This window comes from Ranitomeya variabilis, chromosome 1 (assembly GCF_051348905.1).
Source record: "Ranitomeya variabilis isolate aRanVar5 chromosome 1, aRanVar5.hap1, whole genome shotgun sequence".
NCBI classification, from domain to species: domain Eukaryota; kingdom Metazoa; phylum Chordata; class Amphibia; order Anura; family Dendrobatidae; genus Ranitomeya; species Ranitomeya variabilis.
The window spans coordinates 1,131,652,387-1,131,663,924 of record NC_135232.1 but is presented as its reverse complement, the minus strand read 5'-3'; positions in this window follow the sequence as shown (position 1 = coordinate 1,131,663,924).

Genomic DNA, 11,538 nt, shown 5'->3' with positions numbered 1-11,538 from the left:
TAGATAGATGATAGATAATAGATAGAAAAGAGAAAGATAGATAAAAGATGATAGATAATAGATACAGTAGATAGATAATAGATAGACAATAGATAGATTATATATAGATAAATAGATAATGATAGATAGATAGATAGATAGATAGATAGATACTAGATCGATAGATAGATATGCAACAAGTGGGCAGCACTCAAGACCTGAAATGTTGCCACCTGTTCACATGGGCCAAAAAATACAGCAGTTTTTTTAATTGAATTTGCTGCTGCACAACAGTCAGGGGACACCCAGTTTGTTTCAACACAGAAGTTAGGTTCTCGCTTTTGCCGTCAGCGCACTACACCTTGAACTTGATGCTGTCACTTCAGTAAACAAATTCCCTATCTAGCCAACTATCAGGAAGCAGTCCCTTTTACTATGACTTGCCCCTCCCACTATGGGCTAGTCCTGAACATTAACTATATCTGTCCTTACAGTCTGTTGCTGGGCTGATCTCTCTCGCGAACACTATTCATTCACTTTCCATACACTTGCAATGCTTATCACCCTCTGCCTTACCCTATACTTATCCGTACTGCACACTACCTCATGTCCTAAATCTTATCCTATGTCTTGCTTTATACGTTATACATTACTATATCACAATTTATATGAAATGATGCATAACACCATTCACACTACGTTATAACTAGTGATGAGCGAGCATGCTCAGGTGTGATCTGAGCATGTTCGAGTGCTAAAAACGTGCTCTCTAGTTATAGTGCGATTGGTGGCCCCAGGTGTAGGAATGTGACAGTACAGGCCACCACTCTTACATATCTACCATAGGTGGGATGGTTGTAACCTGTAGACTGGCACCTATGCCTGAACTTCCCTTGGGCGCCTGACCAGCAGGTGGTCACTCCAGGGAGCAGTACCCGCAGACACACAGCGCTCAGCATTATTGGTGGAGATATGCATGAGTAGGACAACTATTTACTGCACCTTCTACTCCTTTCTGGAGCAAGTCATATCTATGTCTTTCATTATTATACTTATAATACTGACACTGATTGGAATATCTGTCTATTCCCTTCATCATATAATAGATGGTAGAATTTTCAATGGATGTCATTATAATGCTGGCGCGAGAGAAACCTGCGAGTGTGGAGCGGCTCTGGAAACAGCGAATGATTATGACCTGCATCCTTACAACTACTGTAATAACGGCCTCAGAAGTGGAGGAACGCCCTGAGCAACCTAAAGCGTACACGCCTGAGCAACGTCAGGACAAGTTACCCCCTAAAATGACCATATCTGCCCGGATACCACCTGTGGTGAGATACCATGACCTGTGGCAGCGATACAGACTGTGGCCTGTGTCCTAAAGTGGCGCTAACACATTCTAAAGGACGATATAAGAAGGTGAAGATACCTGGGGTCTGGACCCTGAGCTTTCAGTGACCTAATATACTGTACTTATTATGGGCCCTGAGTAATAGTATAGAGTCTGTTCCTGTGAGAAGGAATCTGTGGTCTGTTCTGAGTGTGATGTTCATGAACTAACCATTGACCCTGACCAAAGCAGTTGAATGGTATCTGATGCCAGTTTATATGTTAAAGGGACTGTACCAGTTAATTGCCATAGCTGCCTGTTATATGCCACAGTATAGTAGTGCAACTGGCAATCTGAGAGATTGTTCATGTTGTTGTGTAACCACCAAATATTGAAATGTAACCACCAAGCTCTGTGCCTCAGTATTGAAATGTAACCACCAAGCTCTGTGCCTCAGTAATGAAATGTATACCAAGCTCTGTGCCTCAGTAATGAAATGTAACCACCAAGCTCTGTGCCTCAGTAATGAAATGTAACCACCAAGCTCTGTGCCTCAGTAATGAAATGTAACCACCAAGCTCTGTGCCTCAGTATTGAAATGTAACCACCAAGCTCTGTGCCTCAGTAATGAAATGTAACCATCAAGCTCTGTGCCTCAGTAATGAAATGTATACCAAGCTCTGGGCCTCAGTAATGAAATGTATACCAAGCTCTGTGCCTCAGTAATGAAATGTAACCATCAAGCTCTGTGCCTCAGTAATTAAATGTATACCAAGCTCTGTGCCTCAGTATTGAAATGTAACCACCAAGCTCTGTGCCTCAGTGATGAAATGTAACCATCAAGCTCTGTGCCTCAGTAATGAAATGTATACCAAGCTCTGTGCCTCAGTAATGAAATGTAGCCATCAAGCTCTGTGCCTCAGTAATGAAATGTATACCAAGCTCTGTGCCTCAGTAATGAAATGTAGCCATCAAGCTCTGTGCCTCAGTATTGAAATGTAACCACCAAGCTCTGTGCCTCAGTGATGAAATATAAATACTAGTGATGAGCGAGTGTACTCATTGCTCAGGTTTTCCCGAGCACACTCAGGTGACCTCCGAGTATTTGTTATTGCTCGGAGTTTTCATCACCTCAGTTGCATGATTTATGGCTTCCAGATAAGCTGAATACATGTGGGAATTCCCTAACAAACAGACATTCCTCACATGTATTCGGCGTATCTGGAAGCCGTAAATCATGCAACTGAGGCGATGAAAACTATGTCTCCGAGCAATAACAAATACTCGGAGGAAAACTCGAGCTCTGGAAAACCCGAGCAACGAGTACACTCACTCATCACTAATAAATACCAAGCTCTGAGCTTCAGTAATGAAATGTAACCACCAAGCTCTGTGCTCTGTGCCTCAGTAATGAAATGTAAGTACCAAGCTCTGTGCCTCATTAATGAAGTGTAACCACCAAGCTCTGTGCCTCAGTGATGAAATATAAATACCAAGCTCTGTGCTTCAGTAATGAAACATAACCACCAAGCTCTGTGTCTTATTACTGAAATGTAACCACCAAGCTCTGCCTCAGTAATGAAATGTAACCATCAAGTTCTGTGCCTCTGTGATGACATATAAATACCAAGCTCCGTGCTTCAGTAATGAAATATAACCACTAGTGATGAGCGAGTATACTCGTTGTTCGGGTTTTCCCGAGCACGCTCGGGTGATCTCTGAATATTTGTAAGAGCTCGGAGATTTAGTTTTCATTGCTGCATGATTTAAAGCTGATAGACAGCTTGAAGACATGTGGGGATTCCCTAGCAACCAGGCAACCCCCACATGTACCCAGGCTGGCTAGCAGCCGTAAATCATGCAGCCGCCTCAACAAAAACTAAATCTCCAAGCAGTTACAAATACTCGGAGACCACCCGAGCGTGCTCGGGAAAACCCGTGCAATGAGTACACTCGCTCATCACTAATAACCACCAAGCTCCGAGCCTCTGTAATGAAATGTAACCACAAGCTCTGCCTCAGTAATGAAATATAACCATCAAGTTCTGTGCCATATTATTGAAATTTGACCAGCAAGCTCTGTGCCTTAATATTGAAATGCAACCACCAAAGTAAGTACCTTATCATTGACGTGTAGCCATGAATCTCTGTGCCTAAGTTTTGAAATGTAACTGCAAAACTTTGTGCTTTAGTATTAAAATGTAATTAGCAAGCTCTATCACTTAGAATTGAAAAGTAATAATCGAGCTCATGTATTAGCATTGAACATCAACCACCACGTTCTATGTCACAGCAGTGAAAAATTACCAACAAGTTTTGTGCCTCAGTAATTGAAATGTAACCACAAGCTCTGTTCTTAGTATTGAAATGTAACCACCAAGCTATGTGCGTCATAATGTAACCACCAAGATCTGTGCCTTAGTATTGAAATGTAACCACCAAGCTATGTGCCTCATAATGTGACCACCAAGGTCTGTTCTTAGTATTGAAATGTAACCACCAAGCTCAGTGCCTCAGTAATTGAAATGTAACCACAAGCTCTGTTCTTATTATTGAAATGTAACCAGCAAACTCTGCATCTCCGTAGTGAACTGTAATAAACAAGCGTAGTGCTTTTTGTAAGGAAGTGTAACAAAGAAGCTCTGTGCCTCAGTATTGAACTGTAACCACCAGCCTCTATGTCTCATTGTTGATATGTAACCACCAAGCTCTATTCCTCATTATTGTAATGTAACCTTCAAGCTGTATGTGTCAGTATTGAAGTGTAACTACCAACATTAGTGCCAACGTTGTTACCACTTTGCTTGTACCCTCATGTAAGAGACTATAACCACTTCTCTCGCCGTCCTCACTTTTAGTAAACCAGTTTGAGTTCTACCCCGCCATGAATGTGTCCATCTCTGTGTCGTCCTTGCATCGAGAGGAGTGTTGTGGGTCCAAGGCTTATGTACATTTATTAAAAATTAACTCTTGCATGCATCTATTAGTTGTTCCTCAAAGCCCCCTGAAGTTGTACTGTGTTCTTGAGATCTTTTTTCAAGATAGAAAATCTACACAAATACTTTGGAGAAAAGTATAAAGGTAATGTACAAAGTGCTTACATTGCCAACAATGCATTAGGCCAATTTCACACATCTTGATATTTCTGGGACCAGAAAAATGGGTACTGGAGATGTCAGTATCCGTGTGTCTTTGTGGGTAATACTTGTGTCACACAGTACCATACACACAGGTGCCAGGGAAGCAGTGGTACAGTTAGCGCTGTTTCCCGGCGCAGGGTGCTGAAGACGGCTTTCAGCATTCTCCCCTGCTTTGCTGGTGATCAGCGCAAGAAGGGGAAAATGATGAGAGTTATATTCAACTGATAACAGTTACAGCAGGTGGAGGCTCATGGGACTATTACTCCTACACCTGCTACCGCTAATAACAGTGACCGCAGGAGCGGCTGATGGGAGTATTCATCACCCTTTGCCTGCGCTATTAATAAATAAACCGTCATAGGTTCCCCTGTATTTTCAATAACCAGCCAGGCTGCAACCCTCAGCTGTCAGATTCAGCAAGGTTGGTTATCAAGAATAGAGGGGTCCCCAGGCTGTTTTTTTTTAAATTATTTAAATAAATAATTTAAAAAAACGGCATGGGGTCCCCCCCATTTTTGACAACCAGCCTTGGTAAAGCTGACAGCTGGGGGCTGGTATTCTCAGGCTGGTAAGGGGCTATGGATAGTGACCCCTCTCCGGTCTAAAAATAGCAGCCTGCAGCCACCCATTCTAGCACTTTGCCCGTCTCTTCCCCCTTACTCTGTAGCAGTGGCAAGTGGGTTTCTTTAGAGGGCTCCGGCGATGAGCCCGCATCAAAGCCGGGACATGTCAGCTGTTTTGTACAGCTGACATGTGCACGCAAAAGCACCACTGCTATTAACTAGTTAAATGCGGCTGTCAAATGCTGACAGTGGAATTTAACTAGCGCTTCCGGCCATAGGGCCGGAAATGTGCGCATCGCTGGCTGACGTCACGTGATTGGGGGTCAGCCATGTGTCGGCATGACAACCAAAGGTCTATTGAAGACCTCTATGCTTGTTGATGCCGAATTGCTGTGAGCGCCACCCTGTGGTCGGCGCTCATAGCAATGCAGTAAATCTACTATATAGGAGCGATCTGAGCATCGCTCCTATGTAGCAGAGCCGATCAGGCTATGCCAGCTTCTAGCCTCCCATGGAGGCTATTGAAGCATGGCAAAAGTAAAAAAAAAATGTTTGAAAAAATATGAAAAAAATAAATAAATAAAAGTTTAAATCACCCCCCCTTTTGCCCCATTCAAAATAAAACAATAAAAAAAATCAAACCTACACATACTTAGTATCGCCGCGTTCAGAATCACCCGATCTATCAATAAAAAAAGGATTAACCTGATCGCTACATGGTGTAGTGAGAAAAAAATTTGAAACGCCAGAATTATATTTTTTTGGTGGCCGCGACATTGCATTAAAATGCAATAACGGGCGATGAAAAGAACGTATCTGCACCAAAATGGTGTCATTAAAAATGACAGCTCGGCACACAAAAAATAAGCCCTCATCCAACCCCAGATCACGAAAAATGGAGACGCTACAGGTATCAGACATTTGCGCAATTTTTTTTTTTTTTTTTTTTTTTTTTTTTTTTTTTATGCAAAGTTTGGAAAAAATTTTTACCTCTTAGATAAAAAATAACCTAGACATGTTTGGTGTGTATGAACTCCTAATGACCTGGAGAATCAAAATGGCAGGTCAGTTTTAGCATTTAGTGAACCTAGCAAACAAAAAACAAGTGTGGGATTGCACTTTTTTGCATTTTCACCTGGAATTTTTTTCCCGTTTTCTAGTAAATGACATGCTAAAACCAATGATGTCATTCAAAAGCACAACTTGTCCCGCAAAAAATAAGCCCTCACATGGCCATATTGACGGAAAAATAAAAAGGTTATTGCTCTGGGAAGGAGGGGAGCAAAAAACGAAAACACAAAACCCAAAAAAGCTGGGGTCATGAAGGGGTTAAGCCCATGGCTTAGTAATGGAGAGGCATCTATAAGACACCTATCCATTACTAATATTACTAATCCTGTAGTTGTATGGTAAGTAATGACACAGCAAGTATAAAGTTATTTATTAGAAATAAAACAAAACACACTTTTCCATTTTTTAATTAAAATAACAAACACAGCTATACTCACCTAACTTCTAATTCCACTGAATCCCTCGTCTCCTGTAATAAAACAAAAATAAAAAAACAACAATATCCTTCACCTGTCCGTCGTTCTGTCCCACACCATAATCCATGTCTGGGGGATAAACAGTTTTCAATCTGGACGGTGCCAAGTTGTGACCGTCCAGGCTGAGAAATACTGGGGAAAGAGAGGTTGCAAGTGCAGCATCAGTGACTAATGGTGACGTTCTCGAGGTTACTGCTGGTCACTGAGGCTGCATTCCCAGCCAGGCCAATGAACGGCAGTGACCTCAGTGAGATCCCCGCTAGCACCGTGAGACTTTTTCAGAGGCGAGTTCACCGCAGTTCACCGGGAGAATTTCACTGCGGTGAATTTGAACTGCAATAAACTCGCCTCTGCACCTTGAGACTTTTTTATCATCGCTAGTCACTGATGATGCGCTTGCAGCAGCTAATTTCCTAGTGGTTCTCAGCCTGGATGGTCACAACTTGGCACCGTCCAGGTTGAAAACAGTTTATCCCCCAGAAATGGATGACGGTGTGGGACAGAATGTGGGACATGTGAGGAATAGGGTTGTTTTTTTCGTTTTATTACAGGAGATGAGGGCTTCAATGGAATTAGCGTTGAAGTGAGTATAACTGTGTTTCTTATTTTTAAATAAAAAAGTAAAAGCGTGTTTTGTTTTATTTCAAATAAAGGACTTTATTCTGGCTGTGACTTTATTTACCATACAGCTATTGGATTAGTAATGAATAGGAGTCTTATAGATGCTTCTCCATTAGTAATTTGTGGGCTTGATGTCACCGGACAATATAAAAGTGACATCAACCCGACAAATATGCACCCCACTTGCCACAGCTACAGGAAAGTGGGAAGAGATGGCCAAAGTGCTAGAATTGGCGCATCTAATAGATGTGTGTTTTCTGGGTGGCTGCGGGCTGCTATTTTTAGGCTGGGGTGGACAATATCCATGGCCCCTTACCGGCCTGAGAATACAAGCCCCCAGCTGTCTGCTTTAGTTTGGCTGGTTGCAAAAATGAGAGGAACCCCACACCATTTTTTTAATTATTTATTTAAATAATTAAAAAAATTGAAGTGGGAACCCCTCCATTCTTGCTAACCAGCCTTGCTGAAGTTGACAGCTGAGGGTTGCAGCCCCCAGCTGTCAGTTTTGCCTGGCTGGTTATCAAAAATACATGGGAACCCACAACATTGTTTTTTTTTATTTATTTACTGCACGGGCAGCTGCTGATGAATACTCTCATCAGCCACTCCTGCTCTAGCTGATATTAGCAGTAAGAGGCGTCAGCTGATGGGAGCAGGAGTACCATCAGCCGACACTAGTGACCGGAGGTAAACTTTATACCTCTGATTACGGCTGCGGGCTCATGCTGTCATTTGACAGCATGGGAACTGTGGCTGTCTGACCAGTGGTGATGATTTTACCATTGCTCAGAAGCAGTGAGCACAACAAATATACGGTGTCGGGGGCCCGAACCCGAACAGTAAAACCGTCTTCCTGGTGAAGTCCGTGTTTGGTGTCCGTGCCCGAACAGCAGGTGTTTGGTATGGACGCCAAACTTTATTGTTCGGGATCGCCCATCTCTATTAGCAAATATTGGTAGGTAGAAAACCAATGAAGGGCATCGCTATCATCCCCTGAAGGGGACAAAAGATATCTCTGCTGCATAAAAAGACACCAGTATTATAAATTGCACATAAGTGGAGGGCCTGTAACTAATTTTGCTTGGGATCCAGGAGTTAAATTATATCTCTATTTGCCAACCATGACTTTATTGTATGTGGCTTGGCAGCAGCCACATGGCACTGGTGTCCACAGGTCTATTTGCTGTCCATTAATATCCATAAGTTGTTTTCCAAATCTTGCCATTTTCCCATCACCAGATTGCTGCAGCGATACCATGACATTCAGAAAATGATATAAGGCTTCTATAGAATAATTCCAGTGGGGGATGACGCTTTATTCTATTTGTATATATTGACCCCACTTCATGCCAAGGGTAAGAGTCAATTACCCCCTGAGATGAGGTGATGATGGTAATTGTATAATGACGGGCACATTTGGCGTAAAGTCGTCAGGCGTCAACACCTGTAAACAAGGGCGAGCACTCCAACGTATGTATAAGGTGCGACCCCGCCTGAACTGCTCTGCGCAGGCATATGTTACCATTAACTGCCTGATCTGGATTCACAGAGGTCTCTGTCTCATCTTCTGATTAGGGAGTGACTTGGCATATTCAATCTGTGCCAGATTATTCCCTGTAACGTGTCAGGATGGTTCCCCCAGGAGGAGACGCGGAGGACCTCATCTACGCAGGGGGTGACCCCAGCTAGGAGAAATTAATATGCAACCAAGCATAAGTGTATTAGTGACGACATCAGCTGCTCCCGAGGGCTGTAAATCATCCGCATCTCTGCACCCCCCACCATTCATAAACTCAGTGTAACATCACCGCTGGGTAAGTGGAGAGGTCTCCGCTGACTGATGGACGAGCGCGGGCAGCAGTAAATGGCTGTAAGGCCTCTCTCTGGTGATTACAGGGAACTTCTGTGATTAATGGAGTGATGAAGGATGGATAATGTGCAGATATGTGGTGAGGAGGCATTCACCTCCATAGGAAACAGTCTGTGTGCGGATAGAAAATGAGAAAATGTTATCTATTAATCTATTATCTATCAGCTGTCAATTATCTATCATCTATTGTCTATCTTTCTATCTATCTATCTATCTATCATCTATCTATTATCTATCTATCATATATCGATGTATTATGTATCTATCTATCTTTGTCTATTGATGAGCGAATATACTCGTTACTCGAGATTTCCCGAGCACGCTCAGTTGTCCTCAGAGTATTTTTTATTGCTCGGAGATTTAATTTTCTTCGCCGCAGCTGGATGATTTACAGCTATTAGCCAGCTTGATTACATGTGGGGATTCCCTAGCAACCAGGCAACCCCCACATGTACTTACCCTGGCTAATAGCTGTAAATCATTCAGCTGAGGCGATGAAAACTAAATCAACGAGCACTAAAAAATACTCGGGGTACCCCCGAGCGTGCTCAGGAAATCTCGAGTAACGAGTATATTCGCTCATCACTAATAATGAGAAAGGTGAGAGATCAGCCTAAAACTATATGGGGGAACTTCTTAATGATCTAAAGGCAACTGGGACCACAGTGACCTTGAAAACCATGGGTAACACATTACGCCGTAAAGGTTTAAAATCCTGCAGTGCCCGGAAGGTCCCCCTGCTCAAGAAGGCTCATGTGCAGGCCCGTCTGAAGTTTGCCAATGAACACCTACAGTGGGGCAAAAAAGTATTTAGTCAGTCAGCAATAGTGCAAGTTCCACCACTTAAAAAGATGAGAGGCGTCTGTAATTTACATCATAGGTAGACCTCAACTATGGGAGACAAACTGAGAAAAAAAATCCAGAAAATCACATTGTCTGTTTTTTTATCATTTTATTTGCATTTTATGGTGGAAAATAAGTATTTGGTCAGAAGCAAAATTTCATCTCAATACTTTGTAATATATCCTTTGTTGGCAATGACAGAGGTCAAACGTTTTCTGTAAGTCTTCACAAGGTTGCCACACACTGTTGTTGGTATGTTGGCCCATTCCTCCATGCAGATCTCCTCTAGAGCAGTGATGTTTTTGGCTTTTCGCTTGGCAACACGGACTTTCAACTCCCTCCAAAGGTTTTCTACAGGGTTGAGATCTGGAGACTGGCTAGGCCACTCCAGGACCTTAAAATGCTTCTTACGAAGCCACTCCTTCGTTACCCTGGCGGTGTGCTTTGGATCATTGTCATGTTGAAAGACGCAGCCACATTTCAACTTCAATGCCCTTGTTGATGGAAGGAGGTTTGCACTCAAAATCTCACGATACATGGCCCCATTCATTCTTTCATGTACCCGGATCAGTCGTCCTGGCCCCTTTGCAGAGAAACAGCCCCAAAGCATGATGTTTCCACCACCATGCTTTACAGTAGGTATGGTGTTTGATGGATGCAACTCAGTATTCTTTTTCCTCCAAACACGACAAGTTGTGTTTCTACCAAACAGTTCCAGTTTGGTTTCATCAGACCATAGGACATTCTCCCAAAACTCCTCTGGATCATCCAAATGCTCTCTAGCAAACTTCAGACGGGCCCGGACATGTACTGGCTTAAGCAGTGGGACACGTCTGGCACTGCAGGATCTGAGTCCATGGTGGCGTAGTGTGTTACTTATGGTAGGCCTTGTTACATTGGTCCCAGCTCTCTGCAGTTCATTCACTAGGTCCCCCCGCGTGGTTCTGGGATTTTTGCTCACCGTTCTTGTGATCATTCTGACCCCACGGGGTGGGATTTTGTGTGGAGCCCCAGATCGAGGGAGATTATCAGTGGTCTTGAATGTCTTCCATTTTCTAATTATTGCTCCCACTGTTGATTTCTTCACTCCAAGCTGGTTGGCTATTGCAGATTCAGTCTTCCCAGCCTGGTGCAGGGCTACAATTTTGTTTCTGGTGTCCTTTGACAGCTCTTTGGTCTTCACCATAGTGGAGTTTGGAGTCAGACTGTTTGAGGGTGTGCACAGGTGTCTTTTTATACTGATAACAAGTTTAAACAGGTGCCATTACTACAGGTAATGAGTGGAGGAAAGAGGAGACTCTTAAAGAAGAAGTTACAGGTCTGTGAGAGCCAGAAATCTTGATTGTTTGTTTCTGACCAAATACTTATTTTCCACCATAAAATGCAAATAAAATGATAAAAAAACAGACAATGTGATTTTCTGGATTTTTTTTTCTCAGTTTGTCTCCCATAGTTGAGGTCTACCTATGATGTAAATTACAGACGCCTCTCATCTTTTTAAGTGGTGGAACTTGCACTATTGCTGACTGACTAAATACTTTTTTGCCCCACTGTAGATGATTCTGTGAGTGATTGGGAGAAGGTGCTGTGGTCAGATGAGACAAAAATTGAGGTCTTTGGAATAAACTCGCCGTGTTTGGAG